This window comes from Schistocerca serialis, chromosome 9 (assembly GCF_023864345.2).
Source record: "Schistocerca serialis cubense isolate TAMUIC-IGC-003099 chromosome 9, iqSchSeri2.2, whole genome shotgun sequence".
Classification (NCBI taxonomy): Eukaryota; Metazoa; Arthropoda; class Insecta; order Orthoptera; family Acrididae; genus Schistocerca; species Schistocerca serialis.
The window spans coordinates 93,079,124-93,099,736 of NC_064646.1; the positions used below are offsets into that span (position 1 = coordinate 93,079,124).

Here is a 20,613-nt window from a genome sequence, read left to right on the forward strand (position 1 = left end):
TGAATGACGCTTCGTCGCTAAATAGAAAGCGTGCAAATAATCTGTCATCGTCCCGTAATTTCTCTTGTGCCCAGTGGCAGAACTGTACACGACGTTCAAAGTCGGCGCCATACAATTCCTGGTGCATAGAAATATGGTACGGGTGCAATCGATGTTGAAGTAGCGTTCTCAACACCGACTTTTTCAGATTTCCGATTCCAGCGCAATTTGTCTGCTACTGATCTGCGGATTAGCCGCGACAGCAGCTAAAACACCTGCTTCGGCATCATCATTTGTTGCAGGTCGTGGTTGACGTTTCACACGTGGTTTAACGCTTCCTGTTTCCTTAAATAACGTAACTATCTGGCGAACAGTCCGGACACTTCGATGATGTCGTCCAGGATACCGAGCAGCATACATAGCACACACCCGTTGGGCATTTTGATCACAATGGCCTTACATCAACACGACATCGACCTTTTCCGCAATTGGTAAGCGGTCCATTTTAACACGGGTAATGTATCACGAAGCAAATACCGTCCGCACTGGCGGAATGTTACGTGATACCACGTTCTTATACAGCGCCATCTATCACAAAACGGAAAAAGTGGTCCAACTAAAACATTCATATATCTTAACGTACTACACGAATATGTAATAAAAATGGGGGTTCCTATTTTTAAAAAAAGCAGTTGATATCCGTTTGACCTGTGGCAGCGCCATCTAGCGGGCCAACCATAGCGCCATCTGGTTTCCCCCTTCAAGCTAGACGAGTTTCGTTATTTGTAGTTTATTTCGTTTGATGCTTATTTCGTGAGTTATTCGGCTCGGTCACTATCAATGAACCACCATATGAAATTGATTCAGATTAACTTGGAGAGGTTTAATACCAAATGTAGAGTTGAACACATATTGTTATGAGGATTTGGAAAGAGATTTTAATACTTGAGAGATACAATTAGACTTGCACCTGAAATAAGTAACATCGAACAAGATGAATTTAAGAATGGCTGGTAAGAGACTAGAGGAAATCGACAGTTTCATATGCAAGGAAGAGCTCGAAGTGGAACTTGAAAAAAGGACACAAAAATACTCCAGTGCTACATACAAAATTTTAATTGTAATGGCTGTTGTATTTTTGTGTTGTTACAAATGTAATTATAGAAAATATATCTATGTACTATTATTTAATGGACCTGGAAGAATTACCTCTTCTAGTTTTCTTTGTGCAAGGACAAGTAGAATTATTTCACGAGAGACACCTGGGTTGCATCTGCATTCACAAGAGAAAGACAAGGGAATGGAGATATATGAGACTCATCATAGAGAAATGAGCTGTGGAGTATTCATAGTAGTCGTAAAATGAAATATAAAATGTAATGTTTTTGTGTCAGGTTAGTGTAACGAAACCATGTAATATTTTTATTATATTCAGAACAATAGGTGTAGTGTACATTAATCTATATTTGTTGATGGGGAATATTTTAGTTAAAAGTCAGGGTATAAGTGTAACTACTTCCTACGAAACTTCTTTGTAGGCATGCATGTGTGTGCGTGAGGAGCCACCAGGCGATCAGGATATTTGCTACAGCTAACGCCCCGTAAACAGCTGAAGCGATTTATCACCTTAAGGTCGCCCAAGGCATCAGCACACGGCTACCACTTTTCAAAGGGCCCGGTCTAGCGAGAGTCGGTACCACAATTGTGATACAGCAGGACGCATCCAACTATGATTCTTAGATATCAGTCAGAAATTAAGGCGGTCGACCGTAGATGGAGTGTGTCAGAAAATTAATGAAAGAGGTCATCTGCAATCAGATATCTCTCTCATTCTCTCTCCCTCCCTCTCTCCCTCTCTCTCTCACTAATTTACTCACAGGGGCGCAGAGGGAGAAAGAGAAAGAAAGAGAGCGAAGGTGGGGGGGATGGGTGGGTGATATAGAAACTCTGTTTTGTACGCATTTTTCAAGCGAATTCCATTCTAAAGCTAAGTGTTTTGTTCTAACAAATGCAAATTATTTTTTTCCAGCAACAAAACATTTAATCCGAAAGTATTTTTAAGCTATGTAAAAAAAAGAGGAAGTAGAAGTTAGTTTTTGTACTTTCGTTTTGTATGCCGCAAACAATGTTCATAATACGCTCGAGGGATACAAAGGAAAAAAGAGACGGTCCGTGATAGTGGCTTACACTTCCACTTATTTTGAGTAATAATAATATAATTAAAAAACCATATACAGTCTACGAGAGAGACAGCTGTGCGTAAATAATGTAAAATATGAAAGTGAGGCAGCGGCGGTGTATTCGTAATTAATGTAAATATGCTCTTAGCCATAATTACGTAACAATATGACGATGATCAACTTCTGTGCTTTTAGAGTAACGGATTGACTGTTTTCGAAATTCATGGAATAATGACAGAGAAATTTTTTGTGAATGGACATTGAAAGGATTTGAGATTGTAAAAGGGTTATAGCACTGAGAATTGATAAAAAGTTTCGAGGTGTTGTACTCGAGAAATGTGTTACATTCTAGACGGCAATACAGTGTAACTTACATGAAATACTTGTGTCTTTTCGTCATCCAAATTGCAGCCTGGTACTTTTCTTTTACCAATGCGATTAAATCTTTTTATTGCAGAAGAAGAATTATGCGAGATCTGCCAGTGAATTCTTGGTCTTATCTTCACCAAATATTACATTACCATATCACAAACAGGTTGTTGCTTTGGGATACAGGTTTCTGTCCGGTGTCCTAGCAATTTTTTAAAAAATATTTGTTGCATACACTACATCGCTCACCTCACGGACGGGGTCCGATACTCGCAGATTATACGATCTAACAACACGCAGAGTTTGGGGGAAGAACGAGATAAGGGTTGAGGCATACAATCACAATTTGGGTAACTTGTGTGTTAGCAGTTGTTTATTTTCGCTAAAGAATTACACAGTTTTAATTATTGAATAGGTTAAAGTCGTTGTTAATTGACATGAGACATATCGCCGTTACCATAGGTGTAGACGATATTCACTGCATGCTGTGGTGGTAACGCTGCGAAGCTAACCGGCACTTATGCTGAAATTAGAAAGAGCCAGCATGACACACTTTTATATAACAATAGGAAAACTATACAAGTTCTTTTTCATGGAAAAGGAGTATGCAACGAGGGCAAAGATATCCCTGACATAACTATACAGAATCATCTGGATATTTTTGTTATTTCTAGGCTTTCTTTTTTAATTTATCTTACTGTTGTTTAGAAACATAGTCAAACAACATAATTCACTTTCTGTTTAATTACAGCACGGGACCATATGCAGTTACAAAGAATCCAGTATAACAACTCCATATATTCAAGTTTCTCAGTTGCGCAGTAAGGCAGTTTGAAAATCTGACTGTTTGAAATATCTTTGCTCCTGTACCAAAAGCTTTTCTAGACATCTTAATAAGTATATAGCAAGACAACAAACATGTGGGGTTTGACAAATTTTACCTGTAGTAGAACATTTCAGAGTGAGTGAGCATTGCACTTGTGTAATACACAGTAAAATAGCTTTTCTAAGTTGTTACTGTTGTTGTCTTCAGTCGTAAGACTGCTTTGTTAGCCAGGCAACAGATTGTAATAATATTTATTCAGTAATTTTTTTGTGGAGACATACACTTTTTTTAAATGAAAATGTCCTGTCTGAATGACATGTATAATATCGCCCAACCCAAACTGTTACGTATAAAAACTTCAAGTTAGGAGAGGGCTTTTGACCTTGTACTGTAGGCATCATTTAAGGAGGAATTTTCCCAATTCCACCCAAAAATTAAATATGTGAGGAAAAATTTTTCTAAAATATGTCGCTATTAGGAAAATTTAAGCTAGAACTATGGAAACTAATATTCGGATCCTCGGTTACAAACGAAGTAATACGTGTATGAGCATTTTTGCAAATTTAACCCTGACCCATGCTGCTGCTCGCATTGGTGCTGTTGTAGGTTTCTTTCCTCTTTTGGAGTCTAGATGGTATCGTTTAGTTGACATGGTTGTGGTTGTTTGTATTTTTCTTGTGTTTACTGGAACCACTTGGTTGCGCAAGTGCTGCCTGTCTGCTAGTGGCAGCAGCGGCATTATCGATGTGTAGTAACTGTGGCCCTATCTTTGGGGTGACGTCGTGGATTTTCCGGGTCGTGTGGGTGTACAGTTCGGTTGGGGACTCCGGAGGAGCCAAGAGGGCAGTACGAAGACACGCCAGGACCGCTGGCGGCACACATGCACTGCCGGATGCAAGGGCTGTCGTCGCGAGGGTACACGACCTAGTCGTCAACCGGATCCAACTAGCTTTAAGTTGAGTGGATTTTAATCCTAGCAGTGAAACCTTCACCAATGTGAGATCTCTCGGAAAAGATCATGCTTGCATCGCCTTAATTAGCGTGAAAAGTTTAGATGATGTGGCAGTTTGTGAAAAACACAAAAACTGAAGAAAGTCTATGCAGACTCTATAGTCCATGCAAGCGAAGCAGCACTTGAGTAAACATAATGTGGATCGGAAGGAACTGTCCGACGAGAGCTGTAGGAACGTGTACAAATGCGGAGTCCGAGAACCCACCTGAAAGAATCGGAACGGGTCACTTTTTGTTCGTGCAGATTCCGTCGGTCTCCCCCTTGCTGCAGGCGCGCACGTCGCAGTTCTTCATGAATATCGTCTGTTGTGTTCAATGCACCACCCCAGCGACTGCTGGCAGCAGGGTCATCTGTATGACAACGAACGGAAACATAAATTGTAACAGATGAATCGAACAACTACAATGAACACATCTAATAATAACTTTTGGAAAATTTTTTGTGATGCAAATGCAGTTCGATTACTATCGATATATGTATGTTTGATATGTAGATGTCTTGACAACTTTGTACGTGTAATACGTTGGAAAGAAAATAAGATAAGAAAGTTGTCGTTACAACTGTAAATGACTCCCGCAAGGGTTTAAATCATGAGTTAATCAAAATTAAACATTTTGCGACGAGAGTCAACGATTCTGATTGCAGACTGTTAGCGAAGATGTAAGCATACAGAATACATTCCCACATATTTGACTGGCTTGAAGATTTCTTAAGTAATAAGACCCAGTATGTTTTCCTCTAGAGCTAGTGTTCATGAGATAGAAGGTGGTCGTACAGGGTTCCCGAGGGATGTGTGTTAGGAGCATTATTATTCTATACATGCATAAACGAATTGATGGGTGCGCAGAAGCCGGCCAGAGTGGCCGAGCGGTTAAAGGCGCTACAGTCTGGAACCGCACGACCGCTACGGTCGCAGGTTCGAATCCTGCCTCGGGCATGGATGTGTGTGATGTCCTTAGGTTAATTAGGTTTAAGTAGTTCTAAGTTCTAGGGGACTTATGACCACAGCAGTTGAGTCCCACAGAGCTCAGAGCCATTTGAACCATTTTTGTTGCGCAGAAATCTGTGGGTGTTTGCTGATGATGCTATGTGGTATGGGACCTTTGAGTGACTGTAAGAGGATACAATCTGATAGATTAAGTTAATGCAGATAAGTAGGATAAGCTAGCCAGTAATTTTCGATTACAGCATTAGTAAATCTCTAGAGGTAACTTTGCAAAGTGAATTGAAATGGAACGAGAGCGTAAAGATTGCAGTGGGGCATGCGAATGGTTAATTTCGACTTATTGGGAGAGTTTTTGAACAGTGAAGTTTACCTTTAAAGGAGACCACTTACATGAAACTAGTGTGACCCATTCTTGAATACTGCTCGAGTGTCGGGGAACCCCGCCAGGTCTCAGTAATGGAAGACATCGAAGCAATTCAGAGACTGGCTGCTAGATTTGTTACTGGTAGGTTCGATCAACAGGCAGGAAATTTATAGATGCTTTGCGAATCCATCTGGGAATACGTAGAGGGAAGGCGACGTTCTTTTAGAGGAATGCTATTGAGAAAATTTAAAGAAGCGCCATTTGAAGCTGACTGCAGAACGTTCTTGCTGCTGCCAACATATATTTTGCGTGAACACAAGTTACATAAACACACTGTGTGATCAAAAGTATGCGGAACACCAAAACCATTGTTGTTGTTTTTGTTGTTGTTGTGGTCTTCAGTCCTGAGACTGGTTTGATTCAGCTCTCCATGCTACCCGATCCTGTGCAAGCTTCTTCATCTCCCAGTACTTACTGCAACCTACATCCTTCTGAATCTCTTTGTCTCCCTCTACGATTTTTACCCTCTGCGCTACCCTCCAATGCTACAATGCTAAATTTGTGATCCCTTGATGCCTCAGAACATATCTTACTAACTGGTCCCATCTTTTTGTCAAGTTGTGCCACAAGGTCAGTATTGCCTCACGTGTTCCCATATTTCTACGGAATCCAAACTGATGTTCCCCGAGGTCGGCTTCTACCAGTTTTTCCATTCGTCCGTAAAGAATTTAGCTTTTCTCATACATCTTGCTCACCAAATGGTAGAGTTCTGTCAGGACTGGCTCTCCCAAGGCCGTCGGTGGTTCTAATGGAATGTTATCTACTCTCGGTGCCTTGTTTCGAATCAAGTCTTTCAGTGCTCCGTCAAACTCTTCACGCAGTATCGTATCTCCCATTTCATCTTCATCTACATCCTCTTCCATTTCCATAATATTGTCCTCAAGTACATCGCCCTTGTATAGACCCTCTATATACTCCTTCCACCTTTCTGCTTTCCCTTCTTTGCTTAAAACTGGGTTTCAATCTGTGCTCTTGATATTCACACAAGTGGTTCTCTTTTCTCCAAAGAACTCCTTAATTTTCCTGTAGGCAGTATCTTACCCGTAGTGAGATAAGCCTCTACATCCTTACATTTGTCCTCTAGCCATCCCTGTTTAGCCATTTTGCACTTCCTGTCTATCTCATTTTTGAGTCGTTTGTATTCCTTTTGGCCTGCTTCATTCACTCCTTTTTTATATTTTCTCCTTTCATCAATTAAATTCGATATTTCTTCTGTTACCCAAGGATTTCTACTAGCCCTCGTCTTTTTACCTACTTGATCCTCTACTGCCTTCACTACTTCATCCCTCAGAGCTACCCATTCTTCTTCTATTGTTCTTCTGTCCTCCACTCCTGTCAATTGTTCCCTTATGCTCTCCCTGAAACTCTGTACAACCTCTGGTTTAGTCAGTGTACCGAGGTCCCATCTCCTTAAATTCCCACCTTTTTGCAGTTTCTTCAGTTTTAATCTACAGTTCGTATCCAGTAGACTGTGGTCAGAATCCACATCTGCCACTGGAAATGTCTTACAAATTAAAACCTGGTTCCTAAATCTCTTTCTTATTATTATATAATCTATCTGATACCTTCTAGTATCTCCAGGATTCTTCCATGTATACAACCTTCTTTCATGATTTTTGAACCAATTGTCTTCTATGATTAAGTTATTCTCTGTGCAAAACTCAACCAGGCGGATTCCTCTTTCATTTCTTGGCCCCAATCCATATTCACCTACTATGTTTCCTTCTCTCCCTTTTCCTACTCTCGAATTCGAGTCACCTATGATTATTAAATTATCGTCTCCCTTCACTACCTGAATAATTTATTTTATCTCATCATACATTTCATCAAATTCTTCATCATCTGCAGAACTAGTTGGCATATAAACTTGTATTACTGCAGTAGGTGTGGGCTTCGTGTCTATTCCAAAACCATACATTTTTCATATTAGGTGCGTTGTGCTGCCACCTACTGCCAGGTACTCCACATAAGCTACCTCAGTAGTCATTAGACATCGTGAGAGAGGAGAATGGGCGCTCCGCGGAACTCATGGACTTCGAACGTGGAGAAGTTATAAGGTGTCACTTGTGTCATACATCTATTACACGAGTTTTCCACACTCCTAAACATCATTAGGTCGACTGATTCCGATGTGAAAATGAAGTGGAAACGTTAAGGGACACGTACAGCACAAAAGCGTCCAGGTCGACCTCGTCTGTTGACTGACAGAGACCACCGACAGTTGAAGAAGGTCGTAGTGTGTAATAGGCAGACATCTATTCAGACCATCACACAGGAATTACAGAATGCATCAGCATCTTTTGCACACAATATGACAGTTAGGCGGGAGGTGACGAAACTTGGATTTCATGGTCGAGCGGCTGCTCATAAGGCACATATCACGCTGGTAAATGCCAAACGATAACTCACTTGGTGTCAGGAGTGTAAAATTTGGAGATTGAACAGTGGGAAAACGTTGCGTGGAATGAAGAAAGACGGTACACAAAGTGGCGATCTGTCGGCAAGGTGTGGTTATGGCGAATGCCTGGTGAATGTCATCCGCCTGCGTGTGTGGTGCTAACAGTAAAATTCGGAGGCAATGGTGATATGGTGCGGTCGTGTTTTTCATGGAGGGAGCTTGCAGCTTTTGTTGTTTTGCGTGGAATTATCACAGCACAGGCCTACATTTATGTTTTAAGCACCTTCTTGTTTTCCACTGTTGAAGAGCAATTCGGAGATGGCGATTGCATCTTTCAGCACTATCAAGCACCTGTTCATATTGCAAGGTCTGTGAGCGAGGTTACACAACAATAACATTCCTATAATGGACTAGCCTGCACAGAGTCCTGATCTGAATCCTATAGAACAACTTTGGGATTTTTTGGAACACCGACATCGTAGCAGACCCCACCGACCGACATCGATACCTCTCCTCAGTGCAGCACTCCGTGAAGAATGGGCTGTCATTCTCCCAGATACCTTCCAGCACCTGATTGAACGCATGCCTGCGAGAGTGGAAGCTGTCATCTAGGCTAAGGGTGGGCCAACACCATATTGAATTCCAGCATTACCGATGGAGAGCGTCACGAATTTGTAAGTCCGGATACTTTTGCTCACATAGTGTAATACAAACTAGGGCTTGTACCGAGCCATATAGACAGTCGTTCCTTCCGCTCATGCATGGTATGGTGGCTTGCAGGGTATGTATGTAGGTGGAGATGCAGATGTGGAGGAAGTTGTTCCATTCTCATAATATATCTGGAGACTCGATCCAGACAAAACGGTAATTTTCGGAGGAGACGAACACGATCCAAATATGGGGTTAGTGGAAAATCATGCTGACTTTCCAGAAAACTGTAGATTGTACCAGACTCCAAGCACCTAGGTGTCTCAATACAAACTGCAAAAAGTTTCACACAACATGTAACAGAGAAAGCAATGCAAGCAATAATGGCATTACATGAAACACAATACGTCGGATTCCTTAGCCTAGACGCAGCAATGGCACCAATCAGAGCCAAAATCTTCCCAATACTGACGCATGCCATAGAAATTATGGTCCTTATCTTACAGTGAAAAACCTAACGACATTGGAAAGAGTGAAGGCGACAGATATAAAGAAAGCAATAGGAGTGTCAAAAACAACACGATCGAGACTTGAGTGAACCCTTCCTCATTATAGACCTACGGATAAACCTGATGCTACCCAACAGTAGCGCTTCCGAATGTCTACTTAAGACATTGACGAAAAAATGGAAGACGTACACGACCGCTCACTAATTTCAATACACTCTGGTATTTCAGATTTACAACACAAATCAAACTTAATTTCTCACAAAACATAGTTATATTAACTTCCACATACATAATACAATCACAAGCGTTATATTTTAGTTTCATCAAAATATCCTCCTTTGGATTTAATGACTGCCTCACAAACTCGAGGCATGCGGTCTATCAGTTTTGGTAGGTATCGTGAATCTATATGATTCCACATATCCTTAACAAAATTCCAGAGATGTTCCTTGCTGGATATATTAACTTGGGAGATACGTCTGTCCACTTATCCAAGACCATTTCAGTGGGATTACAGTCGGGGCTTTGGGATGGCCATACCATATCATTCAGTACTATCTGCTTTTCCTTTGCTGCAATGTAGTTCTTGCAGTATGCCGACAGATATTTTGAGTAATTATCCTGTTGTAAGGTGAATCCTATCCCTATTAAGCACATTCTATTTCGTATTGCATGATACTGAAGTACGCAGTGGTACTGCTTCTGATCTATATCCTTCTATTTTCACAATGTCACCAACTATATATCCGGCAAACAGCAACAAACCATAATAGAACGTCCACCGTGTTTAACCGTAGGTAGAACACTGTGCTGGGCTACCCTTTCCCTTACAAACCGGCGAACAAATGTTATCTTTCTGGTTCCAAAAATCACGAATTTGGTTTCATCGGTGAATAACACCTTCTTCCACTCTTCCGATGTCCAATTACGTGGTTTTCTAGATCATTCAAGTCTCTTCTGTTTATTTATGGGCCTTAGAAGGGGTTTTCTAACTGTGACACGTACTTTCAGGTCGGCTTCAGTCAGTCTGCTTTTTACTGTTGCAACAAATGCTGTTGTCGTGTTTATTTCTACCAGTTCTGCACGAATTTGGGGATCTGTTTTGAACCTATTTCACTTACTGGTAATTATGATATATTTATCATCACTTTTAGTTATTTTACGAGGTCGTCCTGGTCGTGGTATATCTTTATTGCTACCAATTGTATTCTGGCGGTGAAGAGTGTATTACACTCCACCCTATACACACACAACAGTGTTCCGAAATTTGGTGAATAGATAAACCTGCTTGGCAAAGTGCTACAACTGCAGTACGTTTTTCTATGGATATCTCCACTCGTGGAGGCATACTAACGATATGCACACATTAGTAGCAAAATGGAACTGACGTGCAGGAAACACATGTTATGTATCGTAGCAACGCTTGCCGTACGCTGCGGACATCACATCACTACATGGAACAAAGCAGGTGCATCGAATGCGGCGTCCGTCGGCAGATCAGTAAACAAACATATTAGGTAGGTACATAACGTTTATGTATGCCACATTGTTTATAGGACACTATTGTATCTCGATGACCACAAACAAAAATTACATGTATACAAATATTGTACTATTCCTTTGCTTCTTCTAGCGTACCCACGGTATTAGACCTTATCTACAGAGAACTAGATGTCACTTACTGGGTGTATTGAAATTAATGAGCCGTAGTGGACCATCCGATTTATCAGGCAGCTTCGAAGACATTTAAGTCAAAACATGTTGACATATTCTCGCTTACTTGCGATCGAACCTTACTTCCTCATCGCTGTGAGCTCTCTCAGCTGCAACGTGTTGGCACTCCTGCATCTGTCAATTTGTAGGCAGAAGTCCCTGATCGTGTGTCCAAAATTCAGAAGATTCGCCAACCATAGCAAACAATATATGACATCATATGGTTGTAAAGCATACATGTAATAGCTAATGAAGTTTTTCCGGGGGGATAAAATTTCTAGGGGGTGGGGCTCTTCCTGGGGCAAGACATCATCTGTCATGTTACCTTACTGGACATGTTGCATTATATTACATGAGATTGCTATTAATACAAACAAGTAGAAAAGCGCCAATATGTCAAGATCTTTTGATTTAAGTGTCTTTGAAGCCTCAGGATAAGTCAAAAAGCTGTAGGGATAGGCAAAATAATGTGAACAGTGGTAGTAATGGGATGGTTTTGTTTGACAGCCAACAACACAGGTAAGGCACGTGTCGTGCTGGAATGTGCATGTTCAGACTGACTAAGCGTCAGCGCGCGTTGTTTACGAGTAGTGCACACAGCGTATTGGTATTCAGAGACTGACTTGCATTTCTTAGTCCCAATCCATATTCACCTACTACGTTTCCTTCTCTTCCTTTTCCTACTGTCGAAGTCCAGTCACCCATGACTATTAAAGTTTCGTCTCCCTTCACTACCTGAGTAATTTCTTTTATCTCATCATACATTTCATCAATTACTTCATCATCTGCAGAGCTATTTGGCATATAAACTTGACTACTGTAGTAGGCATGGGCTTCGTGTCTATCTTGGTCACAATAATGCGTTCAGTATGCTGTTTGTAGTAGCTTACCCGCACTCTTATTTTTTTTATTCATTGTTAAACCTACTCCTGCATTACCCCTATTTGATTTTGTATTTACAACCCTGTATTCACCTGACCAAAAGTCTTGTTCCTCCTGCCACCGAACTTCACTACTTCCCGCTATATCTAACTTTAGCCTATCCATTTCCCTTTTTAAATCATCTAACCTACCTGCCCGATTGAGGGACCTGACATTCCACGCTCCGATCCGTAGAACGCCAGTTTTCTTTCTCCTGATAACGACGTCCTCTTGAGTAGTCCCCGCCCGTAGATCCGAATGGGGGACTATTTTACCTCCCGAATATTTTATCCAAGAGGACGCCATCATCATTTCATCATACAGTAAAGCTGCATGACCTCGGGAAAAATTACGGCTGTAGTTTCCCCTTGCTTTCAGCCGTTCACAGTACCAGCACAGCAAGGCCGCTTTGGTTAGTTTTACAAGGCCAGGTCAGTCAATCATCCAGACTGTTGCCCTTGCAACAACTGAAAAGGCTGCTGCCCCTCTTCACGAACCACACGTTTGTCTGGCCTCTCAACAGAAACCCTTCCGTTGTGGTTGTACCTACGGTACGGCTATCTGTATCGTTGAGGCACGCAAGCGTCCCCACCAACGGCAAGGTCCATGGTTCATGGTTAGCTCAGCGCTAACCCTGAACTCGAAAAACTAGAGGCAACCGCCGTCAGGGTCATGTTCAACGGAGCCTACACTACACTGGTGTCAGTATACAACAGCCCTAAAAACATCGAAACACGCGACATCAGCACAATACTCAACATATCACCGCGCGTAATAGCCGCTGGAGATCTTAACGCAAAACATCCGTACTGGAACTCACGAATACGAAACTCCAACGGCAAGAAACTATACGAACACGCACTAGGACGAAACTACATCACACTAGCGCCGACCGAACCGACGCACATTCCCTACAGGAGGGGACACAGGCCAGACGTGTTAGACATGGCCCTCATCAAGGGCATAACAACGACACTCAACGTTGCCATTGAAAACGATCTGCCCTCAAATCACCAACCCGTTATACTGTACATTGAAGAAACACTGCAGCACATGGAACAACGCAGGATGTTAGACTACAGGCGCGCGAATTGGACCCAGTTCAAGGAAACGCTTGACAGTCGCATCCCACCAACCGACGCGATTAACGAGACAGCCAAAAATTGACGAGGCAGTCGAAACCCTCACCGGCGCCGTCCAGGACGCAATAGCCGACACCATACCAATCCGCACGCCACAACAACACAGTGCTGCCCTGCCCCAGGAAATCCTGGGCCTAATCTCAATGAGGCACCGCCTCAGGAGACACTGGCAGCGTACCAGGCGCCAGCACTTCAAACAGCACATTAACAGGCTCCAGGGTATAATCCGGGGAAAAAATACAAACATTCAAGACACAACAGTGGGACCAGAAACTCGAAGGGCTAGACACCACGCGACCTGGCGTGTGGCAGCTAGCCCGACACTTCACCAGGGAGAAACTGTACACCCCCACGTTACAAGGGCCAGATGGACCAGCATATTCTGCGGAAGAAAAAGCGGAACTGATGGCCCTCACACTCGCAGCGTCATTCATACCGAACCTGGATCCCTCAGACCCAGCGTTCACACGTGCTACGGACCAGGAGGTCACACGCATCTTGGCCCAACCAGCGCGCAACAACATCCGACAAGCCAGTACAGCAGAAGTCAAATGGGCCATCATGCATACCACCGCTAGGAAGGCCCCTGGTCACGATGGTATTCAAAACCGTGTCCTCCAGGAGTTCACGGACAAAGCTGTAGACTACCTTGCACACATAACGAATGCCATACTCAAGCACCAACACTTTCCCGCCATTTGGAAGACGGCCAAGGTCCTGATGTTCAGGAAGCCGGGGAAAGACCACTCCCTCCCACAAAATTACCGACCCATCAGTCTGCTGAGCGCACTCAGCAAGATCGTTGAGAAGGTAATATTAAAACGACTCACCAGGCACTGCATCACAAACGACACCCTGAGACCGGAGCAATTCGGTTTCAGGAATCACCACTCAACAACACAACAACTCCTCCGCGTCGTTGAATACATAACACACGGATACAACACAAGCAAGGCAACTGGGGCGGTGTTCCTGGACATAGAAAAGACTTTCGATCTCTATGGCACAACGGCCTAATACGCAAACTTAGTGACGCAGGGTTCCCCGACGGGCTAGTACGTCTCATACACTCATATCTCACGGACAGGAGTTTCAACATTGACGTCTAGGGCAAACAATCGACACGACATGGTATACAGGCAGGAGTACCCCAAGGAAGTATCCTAGGGCCCTTACTGTTTAACCTCTACATTAACGACCTCCCAGCTACACATAACACGACGGTAGCAATCTACGCGGATGACACTGCCATCCTTGTGCAAGATTGGAAGCCGTCTAACATTAACTCACGACTACAGACCGCACTCAGAACGGCGGAGTCTTGGATGGTGAAATGGCGTGTTAGAGTAAACGTCGACAAGTGCGAGGCCGTTCTGTTCACTAGAAGACCGAAGCAACTGCGCAAACATCAGCACTGCAACCCAATAACACTACACACACGCCCAATACGTTTCCGCGAGAAGGTCAAATACCTCGGTGTCTGGCTGGACAGGAAACTACTCTGGGGGGACCACATTCAACACGTGACCAACAAAGCTAACGCGAGGCTCAAAAAACTCTACCCTATGCTTAACAGGCGTAGCACACTGAACAGGAGGGTGTCTAGGTCCATGTACATGACACTTATTAGACCCCTGATGACGTACGCAGCCCCTGTCTGGGGATACGCTGCGCCAACTCGCCTGCGCCGTCTGCAGCTCATACAGAACAAAGTACTCAAAATCATAAGCAACGCTCCGCGCTACACACGCATCGCGGACCTTCACCGGGAATACCGGCTAGATACTATCTTGCAGCTATTCCAAAAACTCTCCACATGACTGTACAATAACACGAGACACTCGCGCAACCCGTTTATCCTTTCTCTGGGTAACTACGACCACAACCATAGATGGAAGCATAACAGACCAAAGACATTACTGGCTAGGAACTGAACATCTACGGTCTATAGAACGCTAACACGACAGTACTGGCGAGCCCCTGCAACACAGTTATTACTGGAGACCCAGATGTGCGACTAGCCGAAAAACAGGCAACCGCAGGAAACCATACTGTACACAGCACGCAAATCAGCCACACACACCCCCTACACCGTCTGTGAGTCGATCTATGACCGATCGCCCACTAATCCACAACGACCTTGAACTGTTGCAGGGACGCAGCAACTGCAGCAAGCGCCGCAACAGGCTCCAACAACGACAAAGGTAACGATGCACGATACCTCGAACTAACACAACCACACCTTGCATGCACTGTCGCAGGTAGCAAGCCGCTACTGCCCTTACCACCCGTCCTACTGTCGCAGAGGTTTTTTTCTCTTGGCTCTTGCCTTGGCACTTTTTTTTCCTCTGCCCTTACAACCGCTACCCTTCAATCGTTTTCGACCACTTCTATCTCCTGATGGACCACGTTAATGAGTAATCTTACCCAGACGCATGGACAACATCACAGCCCGCATCCTGTGACGCCTGATTCAAAAACTAACATGTTTACGGAGGTGACAGTAGTACTTTTGGTTTGGTCACCACGTTGGTGTGGGCGTGGAGGGGCCCCATCCTTTGTTTAAACCTACTACATTCCGAGCTCACACGGAGGAACTTTTGCAAAATTCTAAGCCTTAACAATAGAATTATTACCCTGGTGCAAAAGAGGTTTTTTGTTCTCTGACTGTTACCACAGTGTATTTACAGAATAAGGAAATAGTATTCACACAAGAACATTAGATAAATCTTCGGTTTGACTTTTTCTGAAAGGATGGATAGTAATGACGTAGAAATGAAAGCAGTGACCACCACTAACAAGGAACATATAGACAGAGACGAGTAGGCCAGGAACTTACCTCCCTGTGCGCCAGTGTGACACGCAAGATTCGTACAGACAGCGTTGGTGCCATTCATATTGCAAAAACAAATGTTGCAGCTCTTTTTATACGCTGTGTAAGGCTCGCAATGCTGTGATGAACGCTTCGTTCGTTTAGGATTACTGTGAGCTATACGAAATTAAGAGAAAAATTAATCATTAGTAATAGTTATTTCTCCTGATACATGTGCGAGCGCGCATGCGCAGATAAGCCAGATCTCAATTTAAAATTTGTGTTGATGTCATACAAGGCTTCCATCTCACAATTATTACAAAAGAAATTATATATATCAAAGAGACACACATGGAGAATTTATTTAAGAACTTTTGCAGTCAAAAGATGATGTGAAATTCGTGCCCAGATTTACAGCTATATACGTTAGCATTTTTCGTAATTGTAGTTATCTATACACGATTTGTAGTGCCACAACTAATAAAAGGTAACCCAGACTCTCAAGGAATTTAAAATGTAGGTTTAAGAGGAGAGGGGATGCTATACTCTCTAAGCACCGATGGTCACAATTATAGAACTGGTATTTCAAGCAGGGCAACCAGAATACTTCATTCATTATACACCTCATAAAGAGGTCGCGACAGAATAGGAACAGGAGTTCAAATGGCTCTGAGCACTATGGGACTCAACATCTGAGGTCATCAGTCCCCTAGAACTTAGATCTACTTAAACCTAACTAACCTAAGGACATCACACTCATCCATGCCCGAAGCAGGATTCGAACCTGCGACCGTAACGGTCACGCGGCTCCGGACTGAAGCGCCTAGAACCGCTCGGCCACACCGGCGGGCTAGGAAGAGGGGAATAGGGTGTATACCAAGGGGACAGGGAAACACATTCAACCTTTAGCGTCCTATAGCGATATACATTTTCATGTAAATGCATATTCATTTACTACTTGACACAAGCAATTTTTGTATTATAGCAGCAATTTATAACTTATAGTAACTGGCGAACTACCAGTTTCAAAACAGAAATTACAAAGACATTGTAAATTTTTTGTATTTAGCAGATTTATCTTGTTACGCTGCATAACGATGCGATCGCTTAGGGTCCTTATCTGTGTGAAGTGCGTTTCACGCTCATCATCGGATACAAAGTTGACAGTTGACAATCAATGGCTGTTCTCCCATACGATCAGATGCCTTCTTTTCATACACACCAACACAACCAAAACATCATGTAGAAGTGCTTAACTGTGGTCAGTCCATCTTTGGAATGCAATGCAGCAACGATTCAGTGTGGAATGACGTGAGGGGCCGGTTTGGGGTACCACTACTTTCCATATAAGTACCAATTTGGTTGTCATCTGTGGCACCCTCAAAGCTCAACGGTACAATGGTACAATGACGATCATCTATGTCCCATTTTTGCCCATTGTGGAAAGCCAACATGGGGTTACATTTCAGTAAGTAAATTCCCTCCCCCCTCTCAAACGGTGAAAGTATATAGTGGCTTTCTTCATGTTTGTCGAACCCTACCTTGGCCACCCTGGTCACCAGATCTCTCCCTTATTGAGAACGTTTGGAGCATTAAGGGCAGGGCTACCCTACCTCGTGATTTTGACAGTCTAACACTCCAACTGGACAGAATTTAGTATAAGATCCCACAGGAGACCATCCAACAACAGTATCTATCAGTGTCAAGCCGAGTTACTGTTTACGCATGGGCGAATTGTGGAACGACACATTATTGAGTTGCGCAGTTTATGAATTTCTCTCTCACGCATAGGTCTCGGATTCTTGAGAAATTGTACTTATTTGTTTGTCTCTACATGTACATCTCATGTACCGGTTTTCATCCCATTCAGGAAATTCCTTTGTGGTGCGTCATTTTTAAAAAAAAATATGTAGAAGAAGAAATGAGATATACCGTATCAGTTACATTATTCCGTAACTGATGCAGGGCATAACCATGCAGTGAATGTTTGGTAGAAATTAAATACCTCTAGCGTAAGACGGTGTGTAAAGCTATATAGGGACATGAATGCACGATTACTTGCCCATATTTCCGTGGAATTCTGGAATGTATGCTTCACGACATACATCCTTGATCCAGCGTTCTCTTTCACCGCACCAGAGCTTTCGAATGTACGACTACTTGCCCATATGTCCGTGAAATTCTGGAATGTGTGCTTCACCACATACACCCAGGATCCAGCGTTTTCTTACACCACACCAGAGCTGTCATGGGATACAATGTTGCAAACAACATGAGTCAACAACGAATTACTGATAAATGTCAACATGCCGTTCTCTTTTGGACGTAGCATCCACTGGGAACATTGCCAATGTGTGCATATGCACACCAAGCTGAATAACCTGTGAATGGATGGACAGTTCAAAGCATCTGATAATGTGAGTTATATCATGTAACCCAAAGTTAACAACTGAAGTGGATACATCATGCAACAATAATTGCTTGCTGGAAAATTTCTATGGCTGTCCAATGAGGACATCCGCAAATTATATGATTCAAAGTGTGGCAGCAGATATATCTACATCTACATGACTACTCTGCAATTCACATTTAAATGCTTGGCAGAGGGTTCATCGAACCACAATCATACTATCTCTCTACCATTCCACTCCCGAACAGCGCGAGATATACCAGTGAAGAATATGTCATCTAGGCAGACATAGCATATCCTGCTAGTTCGCGTGCGAGGGTCCATCCCGAAGCTGATGACAGTGCTGGGAGGGGGGAGGGGGAGCGGTAAATGGAGATAATGCTCTATAGAAACTTCTAAAGTGTCTCAGTTTAGGAATGGAACTGATCAGAGTCACCCTCATTATCTCCATCATACAGCCATGCTGGTTGTGGAGCATATATTTTTATTAATGTCGAAAATAAAGAGCTCTCATGATGCGTGACTTAGAGACTGGGTTTTTAGTTAATGAATAATGCCGTTTTTGCGAAAACTATGGAGAATTTGAGAAACAGTAGCGAAATTCATGCAATTTCACAAAGGGAGGGGCATTATCATGTACAAGATTGGTTGCCAGGCCAATTCTTAAATGGGCCACAATTTTCAATCAAGGATTAGTCGCTCTGGAGATGTCTATGGTTTTGATGGAATTAATGAGAGCTATCTATGATGGTGTGTGTATAGTGGACGTTTCCAAAGTCAACATGTAGTAATTTCGTTACGAGTTCTGCAAAGCCAAACTTCGCAAATTCGAAGCTACCGGTATGGATATATACAGTTTCATCCCAAACATATTTAGTAATTATGTACAATCGTGAAGAATCCGTCACGTTGGTAGATGTGGACAATAATTCTTAGGGCATTACACATCGAAACGAAAGGTTGTAGCCCTGATGGAAGACAAGGCGAATGGGTCACAGATTATGGTGTTTGTGGATCTGAGATCCAGGATGTATGTATTTCTACTACAGGAACCACCTAAAGCCAGCATCATGCAGCGTCAATGGCTCTCACGATTTATGATTACTTGGAGTGCCTGCGACATGATGTGGCTTCTTCTTCTGTTCATACAGAGCAACAAGTATACATCTGATCGGGAGGCGATGAAGTGTACACTGTATCACGACCTAAAATCGATATGATAACTAGTGGTGCATCTGTGCAGATGGAACTTGAGTGACTAAGTGTGTGAATGGGTACTTATTTGTAAATAACTGATATATATGTAGGTGTATGTGGAATACCTGCATGAATTGTTTGTCATAGTGTATATAAATAGGTGTGTATATACATGTAAATTTATATACACACCTATTTATATACACTATGACAAACAATTCATGCAGGTATTCCACATACATGTAAATTTAGCACGGACCACTCGCAGTCGAGCAGCCGACCCGAGCGGAACGCTGCTCTCTGCACCTGGCGTAGCTGCCCGCTGATAGCTCCTCGGAGTGGTCTGTAACAAGCTGCAACTGGCGTAGCTGCCAGTGACGCTCTACTGAGCGGCACGAACCCGCGCAAGCCGCTTAACGCTTTCGGGCGCTAAGTGGCAAGAGCTTCGGCTCAACTTCCTGCAACTTCGGTTGCAAATCTCCCCAGCGGGACTCTCCCGTTCTTTGATAGGGTAATCTCAGTGTCAGGGGCCCGTTCACGTCGGATAACCCCGCGCACTGTAGGCCGCTCTCTTCAACCCGCGCTCTCTTGCGCCGCGCATTGCACTCCGCGCAGATAGGTCGTAGGGACACCCCTCTTCTGTAGGAACACGATACACAGCGTTTTCGCTAAAAAGCAAATATTGTCGCTTCTTGAAAAAGAGCAAAATTGTCGTGCATCCATCCTTCCCTATCCAAATAAATAAATACTCCCGAAACAGCAAAGATGCCCGATCTTTCCTGTGCTTCCCCACCACTCACCCGCAGCAAAGCTGCAGCACAGGAGGCGGTAATGCCGGCTACTCCTGCCATCATTTCCGTGCCACTGTCCACCTTCCAAGAGCAGGGTGCCTTGAAGTACAAACAGATCGCGGAACAGCTGGAGCTGATCGCTGAGCTGATGGGCAGTGAAAACACACAGACAGAAACACCCACACCACACACACAGGCACCTGCTGAACAACAGAAGGACATGCCCCCTATTTCACCCCTGGCGGCCCAGGCACCGACGGAACCGGATCCAGAGCCGACAGAGGACACAACAAACACAGATGAAGACGGGCCGTGGCAGCAGTTCGGCCCAAGGCG

The 20,613-nt window shown here is 43.5% G+C and overlaps 1 long non-coding RNA gene across 1 annotated transcript; it reads right to left on the reverse strand.

Annotated features, from left to right (window-relative positions):
• Positions 1 to 2,924: 2,924 nt before the first annotated feature.
• LOC126419229 (uncharacterized) lies at positions 2,925 to 16,050 on the reverse strand. Its single transcript, XR_007575943.1, has 3 exons — positions 15,907 to 16,050; positions 4,572 to 4,716; positions 2,925 to 3,051 (listed from the first exon to the last, which is right to left on the reverse strand). It is a non-coding gene; the product is annotated as an uncharacterized LOC126419229 (long non-coding RNA).
• Positions 16,051 to 20,613: the final 4,563 nt, after the last annotated feature.